Here is a 10,830-nt window from a genome sequence, read left to right on the forward strand (position 1 = left end):
CATGGAAAACAGATTCATTGCCAAGTTTGTAACAAACTAGGACATAAGCAAAAGTTGTGTACATATCAATAGGTAGAAGGCAATGATGTACAGTCATACGAAAAACCTATCCAGCAACAAAATGAATTAGAGTATGTGTATACTTTTTAATGTAATAATTACATTTCTATAACATGTTTCAGGCACTATCTGATTTGCGTACAAAGTGCAATTTGTTAATATGTAAACAACTATGTAATACAAGTTACTTCTCCCTATGAGGCTCCTCAAGTGTCTAATATATCAAATGTCTTCTTGTAGGTATGTAAATCAGTTTCATATTGAATATTCTCATGTATCCACTACATGCCATCATGGCAGAACAGATGGATCATGCAACAGTCTGATGAGGAAACGTCTTAAATTTAATTTGCAAACCCTTCCAAGCAGTCTGCAATATAGCTGATGTCAACACTGCCTTAGACAAATGATATCAGATGTTCCATGCAGCCTTAGACAAGCATGCCCCAATTAAAACAAAAAGGGTTAGACACCAAATTACAATTAAGTGGATTACCCCAGAGATCAATGAGGCTAGGCACCTATAAGATAATTTCCACAAGAAAAGAGACGTGAAAAGTTATAGAAAGTGGAGGAATAAAACTAAGCACCTGATAGATAAGGCAAAAGAGAACTGCTATAAAAAGGCTGATGAAAGTACCAAGACATTGTGGAAGCATCTAAAAGAGCTGAACCCACCCAAGAACAATTGTTTTCACCCCAGACTTAAGAAAAATGACGATGTGGCAACATCTGTGGAAATGATCAAAAAGCATCTCTGGTAACAGTATTCAGAACCATACAAACAACCCAACTGAACTTGATGCTCTTCTATCAATTATAAGAGCTAAAATTCCTGATGATAATTATTTTTCGATAGCTAATGTTAGTGAAGCTGATGTTTTTGATATGATAATTACGGTGAATATTAATAAATCCTCTGGATTGGAGGGCATTGGTCCATGAATTCTTAAAATTCCTGTACCAGTAATAACAAAGTCAATAACGCATATCATAAATTTAAGTATAATGAGTGGTAATTTTCCAGACACACTGAAATGTGCAAAGGTTACACCCGTCTTTAAGAAAGGAGAAAAGGAGGATCCAGGGAATTACAGACCAATATCAATTCTACCTGTATTGTCAAAATTATTTGAAAAGCATGTAGCCATTCAGGTCAATAATTTTTTTAAAACATACTCTATATTTCATAAAGCGCAAACAGAACTTACCAAATTAATTGATCTTTGGCTGAAGGAAATGGACAATGGACATATGACTGGAATTGTTTTCCTTGACTTCAAGAAAACCTTTGATCTTGTTGATCATGAAATTCTGCTGCAAAAGTTGAACTGTTACAGGTTTGACAATCCATCTTTAAACTGGTTTAGATCATACCTAAACCAATGGTCTCAACAAGTAAGCATTGGCAATATTAGCTCCAAACTTGCAATATTCATGCAGGGGTCCCTCAAGGCTCAGTTTTAAGTTCTTTCCTCTTCCTCATCTATATAAATGATCTACCATTAAATAATGAATCCACAAATACAGATTTCTTTGCAGATGATGTAACCTTGTATACATCTGTTTCTGATACTGAATGTATCCAAATGTATTAAACTCAGACCTTATTAGTCCAAAACTGGGCACAACAAAATAAACCAATCAAGGGTTAGTAAATCGTGCTTGCCAGAATTTTTTCCTTTCCAAAAAAAGGATGGTAATTAATGAAAGTAAAACAAAATGTATGATTTTCGGGACATCACAAAAGCTACACAAGTCAGGGAACCCAGAACTATCTCTTGCAATAATGGAATGACCATATTGATAAGCTTAGTAAAACACTGTCATCCAAAATTGCCCTACTCAGCAGAATCCAGAAATGTTTACCTATGGAAACTTGCAATCTATACTACAATATATGAATTCTTCCAACAATGGATTATTGTTCAAATGTATGGGGAAACTGTGCTAAATCTGAGCTTGACAGAATTTATAAACTTCAGAAACGAGCAGCAAGTGTAATTTTAGATGCATCTATTGATCATCCCTCAAAAGCATTGTTACAGAACTCAAATGGTTCACAATATATGACAGGATAGATTTTCACAAGGCAGTTCTTTTATTAAATGTCTACATGGAACTGCTCCAGAGCATCTTAAGGCCTTTTTCAACACAATACCAGCTGAGATCATCACAAGGAAACCTTCTACCACCAAAACCAAGAATAGAGAAATTTCGAAAGAGACTCCAATACTCTAGCAATGTTCTGTGTAATAAGCTTCCACTACGTGTAAAATCGGCTGAAAATATTAGAGTATTTGAGATATCATGAGTATGTATGTGTTTCTAATAGATAATGGAATTTAGTATTTTAATACTAATGGTAAAATAAATAGTAATTATTCCATCTTCATATAATGTACATTGTTAAATGCCCATTAAGAGGGTCTCAAGGGAGAATTGTCCTTGAATAATGAGTCACCCTCTATAAATAAAGCACTACTATTATTATTTCTACAATCTACATATTTTGCCAGTAATTTTCACAGACGAACTTAAAACCACATTACATCTTTGATATTTGGAATAAATATAACTAGGATAGTTCCATGGTTTATTTAAATTCAAAGACTAAAGAGGACCCCTTCCCATCCCCAAAAGTGAGACCTCGTTTCCCTTTGCAATATGTACATTACGTATAACAATATTAATATCTTCAGACTGATTTGCTCATCCATTTTAAAATATTTAGGATTATTATTAAAGAATAAAAATCTAGGGCAATATACAACTGGTGTATTTGTGATGTAACTGAGGACTGTAATAATTATGATGCAACTGAGGACTTTTATAACTGATTGCAAGTTATTGCAGTTACAGCAATTTTCCACGGCTGTGCATAGCCACTCTGTCATTTTTTGTGCTGCAAGAAGAAACCAAATTTCTAAGGTAACTGAATTTTCATTTTAGTCTTGACACCATTAGTATCCAGCTTATAATGTCTAGGGAAAATTCTGCTATATTAATTAGGGACACTGGAAACCCCAATTTCACTAATGGTAGCCCCATAATTATTTTGGGAAATAAACCAATCAAGGGTTAGTAAATCGTGCTTGCCAGAATTTTTTCCTTTCCAAAAATCATCATAATCAAATGAAAGCTTGGTACAGAATAGGGCATAGTCTGCAAAAACAAGTGGCTGTGAAAAGTTCAAAATAGTCATTTTAAATAAATGTTTTGCATATTTTTATAAGATGATGAAACACTGATAAAATATTTTCTTCACAGAATTTTTAAAGTTGCAGAACAGTATGCCTTCCTTGGAAAAAGTTGAGAGTCAAAGCCATAAAGTACAAGTCATATTAAGGAAACATTTTTTCCCAAGCAAATTACAGCTCTCATCCATTATCATGTGCCACTGACACAAAATTTTAGTGTTTTCTTTAATTATTAATTTCAACACATGGCATAAGATTCACATGCCATGGTATGCTTGGAGGTCTGTGGTTATGTATGAAATGTAAAATGAATTTTTTTCCTTTTATTTCTGGTAAACCAAGTTTTTATTTTTTAGAATGCTCTGTTTCATCCTGCTTGAAGGCAGAAAGGAAACATGGTGTTAAACAGTGTTCAGTATTCTAGTTTGTTAACCCATGTCTGCATAACAATTGTCCTGCAACACTTGAAAGTTTTTAGAGAATTTGTTTGCAAAGACTTGATGAAGCAGGATGTTAAAGTATTTTAGTGGTATTAAAAAATCTGATGGACCAACACCTTGTAGAACTCTTATTTCAGACCATGCATCTGCTGTATTCGGAACAAATTGCATAATGGACATGACATAAATATTTGCACTGATGAATTATTGTATAAAATTTAATTTTCAAGTTGTTCACGACTAGCAAAGTGTTAATATTTATACCCATTTCTGCCGTTGCCCTTAAGAGAATCTACTATGAATGCTGTAAACTTAGTGAACAAAATATGTGACCTATGAATGGGGACAAGATTACATGGCTCACCTATAATCACTGCTCACTTTATTTTAACATACACATGATTCTACCAGCGCTAGGTCAAGAATACTACTGTTATGGCAATCTACCACACATACCAAATTACAGATGAAAGTCTAAAACTTTTTAAAATTAAGAGGTTATTTTTTTTTAAAAACCTGACAGAGAACTAAAATATATTTGTGTGCATGTGATTGGATTTTTAATGTAGCTCTAACAATATTTCAGCCGTTGTTACGATGTCTGCAGTGTGGCAATTTATAGTGATGTCTAGCAATGGGGCATCATGCTGCAGAGATGTAGTATGATGTCCCGCCCAGTCACATTATTCTGACACCAGGCCGACCAGTCCTAACACTAACCACTTAATGCTGAGTGTCTAACAAGGCAGCTGTTAGTACCATTTTTATAAGTCTTTGATATGACTCGGCGGTGGTTTGAACCCATGACCTCCTGCTTCCGAGGTGGACGCTATAACCACTAGGCCACCAGAGTGGTATATTATATTTGTTACATTCTCTAAATACGTTATAGAATTCAGCCACAACCAGTCTCCTAGAGACTGGAACCTTTCTCATTCTCCTAGGGACTGGAAACTGTTGTGACCAGTAAAATAATGCATTGCTCAGTAATCAGATCAAGGCTAACATGTATACACAACAAGCTGTTAATGATCGTACTGTTGTAAGCTGGAGAGTTTATGCCAAATGCAAGATGTTTTTTGAAGTGTTACAAGCCCATGATGGCTTCTGACATTTTTTATTAAAAATCTGCTTTTCTTTGGTGAAGCAGAGATAAATGGAAAGGCTAGGAAAATAATGATTTCAGCAGAAACACATCAGTAAGCTTTTGATTTTTTTGTGTGTTCCTCTCTTTTGGGTTGTTCAAGGTGTTTCAAGTTTAATGAGTAATAATTGTGCTGTCCTTTACTCAGGCCTACACTGAACAACGTCAAAAGTGTAGAGAGAACCTGTATAAAGCATGACACACTTTAGATGCTAATGAACACAAGTATTCTTGACCCAATGAGTATGGAGGACATTGTTAGAACAATTAGAGAATGGCTGACCTCAATACATGGAGGAAAACACTGCTTAACTACTAGTCACTTTAATAGGACACTGTTTTTATCTTTCCAATTTGAAGTGTGGCAATTGAATATTGTGACAAATAATACTAAAAATGGCATATGGAAATTGGAGTTGGTGCTTGTGATTTATTTAAGGCAACAGCCAGGCATTAAAAATGTCTACTTTGAGCACTGATAAGGCCAAAAAAGGATGTGTTTTCTATTGCGCTGGTTTTATAATTAGGGTAGGTAGGTAGACAGGAAAGTCAATTTAAAGAGACTTGGTTTGTTTAAGCAAAGAAATAGAATAAAAATACATAAATTATTTATATGCATTAAAATTAAGCAAACCAATTTAATCTAAACATTTAGTATACGCCTGTCCATGTATAGCTCTTGCCATAAGCACAATCCCTGTTTTATTATGGTACAATCTATCAATCTGAATACTATTCTGACAAATCAAATAATCATGCGTAGCATTTTATGTATGTAGTTAATTCTGTATTCAAATAAACTTTGCTGCCATTCACAATCTTGTCAATAATCCTTAATACTGATGGCTTAAAAATTCGCATTCATGGCAATGATAGGTAATAACTTCTGTTCTTCAACACGAATCTGGCATAATTTCTTTTACCTATAATAGGTTCATCCACTTTGTGAACTCTACCTTTGTAAATTAGCACAATGGACTCACCCAATGCAGTCACCAGAATCCTCACCTCTGTGCCTTTAAAAGGACTGTTTACGTCTATACATGCAACATCTTATGGACATAAAGTGGTGTGTTTTTTCTGAAGATTATTGAAAATAATATTTTTTGAAACATGACCATGTCAGGAAGTTTGGGAGAAAAAATTAGTGTTTTAAGCATGACACTGTGACATGGCAGATATATGGGAGAAAAGGTTGGTTAAACCATAAGGCATAATATATATGCATTTGTGACAAGCAATGCAATGGTATATCCCCTTTTTAATATAATAAAATCATATGTGCAGGCAATAGAACTGGTACCAAACAGTAACCTGTCACTATAGTAAAACTGAATAAGGACAAGTATCCATTCAATAATGACTAATTCAGTAACAGATGTTGTTTTTCAGAATTATATTACACATACCTTTAAATGGTGATTGTTTGCTTTTATTTGAATCCTCATATTCTTTTAGAAGATCATCATTTAATGTCAAATGCAAATTGCAAAACCAAAAGTGGACATTTTGGACGAGGTCAACCAAAAAGGTGTGACCCAGTACAAGACTGATTGAATGTCTTACACTGTTAAGATACACTGACCCAGTACAAGACTGATTGAATGTCTTACACTGTTAAGATACACTGAAAGCTGTGCTAGACCAAAAAGTACATGCAGATTTCCACTTTTCTGGACATTTCTGGTAGCGGAGATCAACTGGGTGAGGCAGTATCACACTGGATATTTCAGACATGTTATGTACATTTAATTTGTATTGTTTGTTAATCAGGTTTTGGGGAGTGGGTATGTCATTACATGTTATTGAAATGCAACATAGTATGTTGACTTAACTTTATCCCAAATCAAGTTTATTTTCTACTTGACCTAAATTATACTTTTTTATATTCTGTAAACAACTAATACACAGTTAAAATATTCTGTGTATGGGTTTAATATTAAGATTACTATTAACAGAAGTAATCTTATGTCACTTGTTTAGACTCGAATAAACAGTAACACAAGAAAGAGTGAAAACAACATGCATTGAAAAAATACAATTTATTTACCTACCTGGAAAGATTCTGTAAAAATGAAAAATATGAACTTACTGTTTTATAGAATCAAATCCAAAAATAATCCAAGAATACAATTTTTGTAGTTCTAATAACAAAATGTTCTACTGATTTCACGTTCGAATAACGGCAAAGAATCCAAGATGGAAGACAGTGACGTATGCTGCAATCTGTAATGTTGAAGTCCACTGTTGCTTGTAGAAACAAGGAATTATCACTCCTGTTTTTGATAGCTGAATACATTTTTATAAAAAACAGTTTGTGTTCCACAATGTTACACGAGCACATGTATTTTCCAGAAAAATAACAGAATTAAACCTTTTAAATCCAAACCAAGTAATCTGAAATAACTCCAAACAGCACAACATACAATTAAGTTTAAAAGCCCAGCTTCTATTGAGAGTAATTCTCCAAAACATGGGTTATATGGTCTTTCTAAAACCTAAACAAGGAGTCATTTGATAATCTTCTCAAATGGTATAGAAGCAAGCACCCAGTGTGACCCTGATGAAAACCAATCATTTCACTCTAAGAAATAAAGTGGTCTAAAGCGCTCTCCATTACAGATCACTGCCATCTCACCTGTCTGCATGGGTTCAAGTCTAGGATTCAGCCAATGTGGGTATGTGAGAAAGCTTGCCAGTAGCTTCTCGTGGGTCGGTGGTTCTTTCTGGGGTTTTCTCGGGTTCTTCCTCTACCATTAATACTGGCCGCCATGTATAGCCTATTGTGTGCTGAAAAATGGCGTTAAACCCAACAACAACAACAACAACAATGGAGAGGAACATTAACAAAGCAGCACTCTACAGTTAACGTGTGTATTTGGGTCTAGGTCTATGTTATTGGGATTCCCTTGGTGTAACGGACATATTCCAGGTTATGTATTATAAATTTAGTAACTGACCTTCAAATTATAATTAACATTTTATTTTGTGAACATTAAGAAAGTTCTAGGTTATTTATCCATTAAGTAACATTGATTTTTAGAAAATGCTAATTGTGACCTGAGGTTACGTATAAGACTATAACCTTGTCATTGAAAAAGTTATTCATGCTTTAAGATCAAGCAGAATCAGTTGGTATTATTGTTGCCTCCAAAAGTTAATTTGGGCTGGAATTTATTTATTCAAACTTATTCATGTGATTTTTTTTCTGGAAATAAAGTCATAATGAAAAAATAATATTCTTCAAGACATTCACTGGGATTAAAACTAAATTCAAACATGGAATTATATTACTGTGTTTCAACAAAAGACTATTGGCACATCAACACTTTCTGCTTTAGACTAAATTTTTATTTCCACTCAAGTTTATTCAACACTTTAATTATTAGGACTTGTGTCTGTAATTCTAGGATTACTTGGGGTTTAATTTGCAATACTTTTTTTATTTTCATTTTCAATTTGTACTGATGGGAAATTATTTGTTGAATTTTATAAAGCTTGTTTTTGTTCAATCATTTCTGTTACTTATTTTAAGAGCATATGCTCATAGCAGATGAAATATTGTTGGAATATCTGCCACCAGCTAGTAATTAATACAATTAATCCAACTGACCTTTCTATGTCTATGCTAAGTAAAATTCCTTGACTTTTCACCCAAAGCATAAAATCCTTCAAAACTGACATTTTCTGTAGTAATTCCTGTCAGAACAGAACACAAGAGTATGCAGCGTCTATTTGACCATTTTCTAAATTGCAGACACACTACATGGAGGCAAGCATCAATCAATGGTAAGAGTAATGCATTGCAAGGACTATATCAGCAGGAATCAGCTAACACTTGGGACAGATCAGTGGTTAAATCATGTAACCATCATTACAGAAATTTGATTTTGTTAGAGAGAGAGAGGTAGTGAGAGATTGAGAGAAAGATGAGTCATATCATAAATTTTAGATAGAGAAAATGATTTTTAAAAAATTAACATCCAAAAACAGTATTGAGCTGCAAAAATATGAATAATATTAATTTATTATAGTTATCATTATTGTTATTAGTATGAGTAGTATTTCAACCTTTATTGCATATTATCTACAAAGGTATTATTGAATAGCATGCATGCATGCATCCATACATATTGCCTTGCCTGCCACCAGAAATGTCAGGAAATAAGCAGATCTACCTGATGGTATCAAAGCCGTGTATGCTGAGAAAATTCATGCTACCCTATATTGTGACAATTTGACCAGCAATGATCTTTTCCGGAGCCAGTTTTAATTTTTACTGTAGCTTTCACAATTTTAGTCATATGTCTACAGTGTGTCAGATAATAGTGATGTCTAGCATTGGGGCATTATGGCTCAGACATATAGCATCATATCCCGCCCAGTCAAATTATCCTGACACCAGGCCGCCCAGTGTTAACACTACCCCCTTGGTGCTGAGCGCCAAACAAGACAAATGCAAGTACCATTTTTATTTCTTATAACTTGGCCGGGGTTCAAACCAGCAACTTGGCCGGGGTTCAAACCAGCGACCAGGCCAGCATAGCACCTGGCAACCACTATAAAAGTTAAAATCCATCAATAATTTTCGTCTGGCAGTTTCTTGATGACAGTCAAAGAGCACATCAATAATCAGTATTGAATAGACTTTGGTTAAACTATATTAGTAGAAAATTTCAGAGCAACATATAACATTTGATTTAAGCCTTAAATTAAGGTGAGTAATAGCGCTTACGTGACCACACTGACATGCACTATAGCTGAAACGGTTTAAGCAAAAATACAAAAGGTTTCCTATACTGACCATAGTGAGTCTCGACCGATACTTGGTTGCTTCCTAATTTAACGTTATTATTATTAATTCGGATGAAATAATGACAAAAATATATTTACAAAAGAGATGACTCTGACACCAAACTGGTACTGTATACATGACCTGGCAATGCTCGTGCTAGGCGGGCATCACCACGTCAGGAGGCAGATATGCACTATTGCTCCATTAGTGTAATTCAACTGCGTTCAATATGAAATTAATTATTTCCATTACTTTACCAGAACTGTACGCACTTGAATACTTACCTTCTATCTCTGAAGTGTGCTAACTGTCGAAAACACAACAGCTTAATTCCTAGTATCAATTACGTCTTTTCCTGGTGTAGCAGTTTCGATTTGTCCTTGACAAGAAAAATCTGGGAGGTGTTCCGAATCCGAGTTTTTACTAAACTCAAACGTAAGGTCACAATTCCAGAATAATGTGATGCTGCAGATTCACACGATATGAAGAAAAACCTGGAGAAAATTTTTCTTATAAAAATGTTTGTTCATTCTGTGAGCAGCTAAGACATATAATAAGAACTGTATGAATCTCATAAAGAGTTCTTCTAAATACCCCAAATGCACCCAACTGCACTATTAAAAGTAGATGTTCTTCAGATATCGATTATTACACGAAAACATCAGTGAAGGACAAAAGTTGCAGTAAATTGTTAACATTTTATTTGCATAACATCACATATAGTTCCTTCTGCTTTTTTTAACACGCTCGTATGCACTACTCATATGTAAAAGATATCGTTAAAGTTCTTAACACAATGTTAAGACAAAAACATTTGTTATATTTAGACTTTTTTATACCGTTGTATGATACCCAGATAGCATGTACATTATTTACATAGTGCATCATGGGTAATAATGGTATATTGAGTGTAAACAAATTATATCCCAATTACACAACAAAATTATGTTATATCTGTATGTTCTCTTTATATCCAGTATTTAAGGAAATATATGAAAAATTCATAATATACTTCAGTTCAGATTGTTGTTTTTGTATCTAGATTAAATTAGTACACAAAATTGATCTGTCACGTTAACCAACATACATTAATATTGCATGTAGGACGTGGATCTTTGCCTAGAGCTCAGTGATTTATTGAATATATTTATTAAAATACTAATGTTTCATCATACGTTATTGATACATAGT

At 33.9% G+C, this 10,830-nt stretch overlaps 1 protein-coding gene across 2 annotated transcripts in view; it reads right to left on the reverse strand.

Annotated features, from left to right (window-relative positions):
- LOC149779044 (uncharacterized) overlaps positions 1-10,039 on the reverse strand; it is a 214,751-nt gene extending 204,712 nt beyond the window's left edge. The window contains exons 1-2 of one of the 2 annotated variants that reach the window (XR_016415555.1): positions 9,924-10,039; positions 5,828-5,924 (exon numbers count right to left, since the gene is read on the reverse strand). The gene's annotated coding sequence lies outside the window, so the exon portion shown is untranslated. The remainder of the gene's footprint in view (positions 1-5,827; positions 5,925-9,923) is intronic. The other variant, XR_016415554.1, reaches the window with a different exon arrangement.
- Between the last annotated feature and the right edge of the window lie 791 nt (positions 10,040-10,830).

This window comes from Sinohyriopsis cumingii, chromosome 17 (genome assembly GCF_028554795.1).
Source record: "Sinohyriopsis cumingii isolate HCF-2022 chromosome 17, ASM2855479v2, whole genome shotgun sequence".
In the NCBI taxonomy this organism is placed as follows: domain Eukaryota; kingdom Metazoa; phylum Mollusca; class Bivalvia; order Unionida; family Unionidae; genus Sinohyriopsis; species Sinohyriopsis cumingii.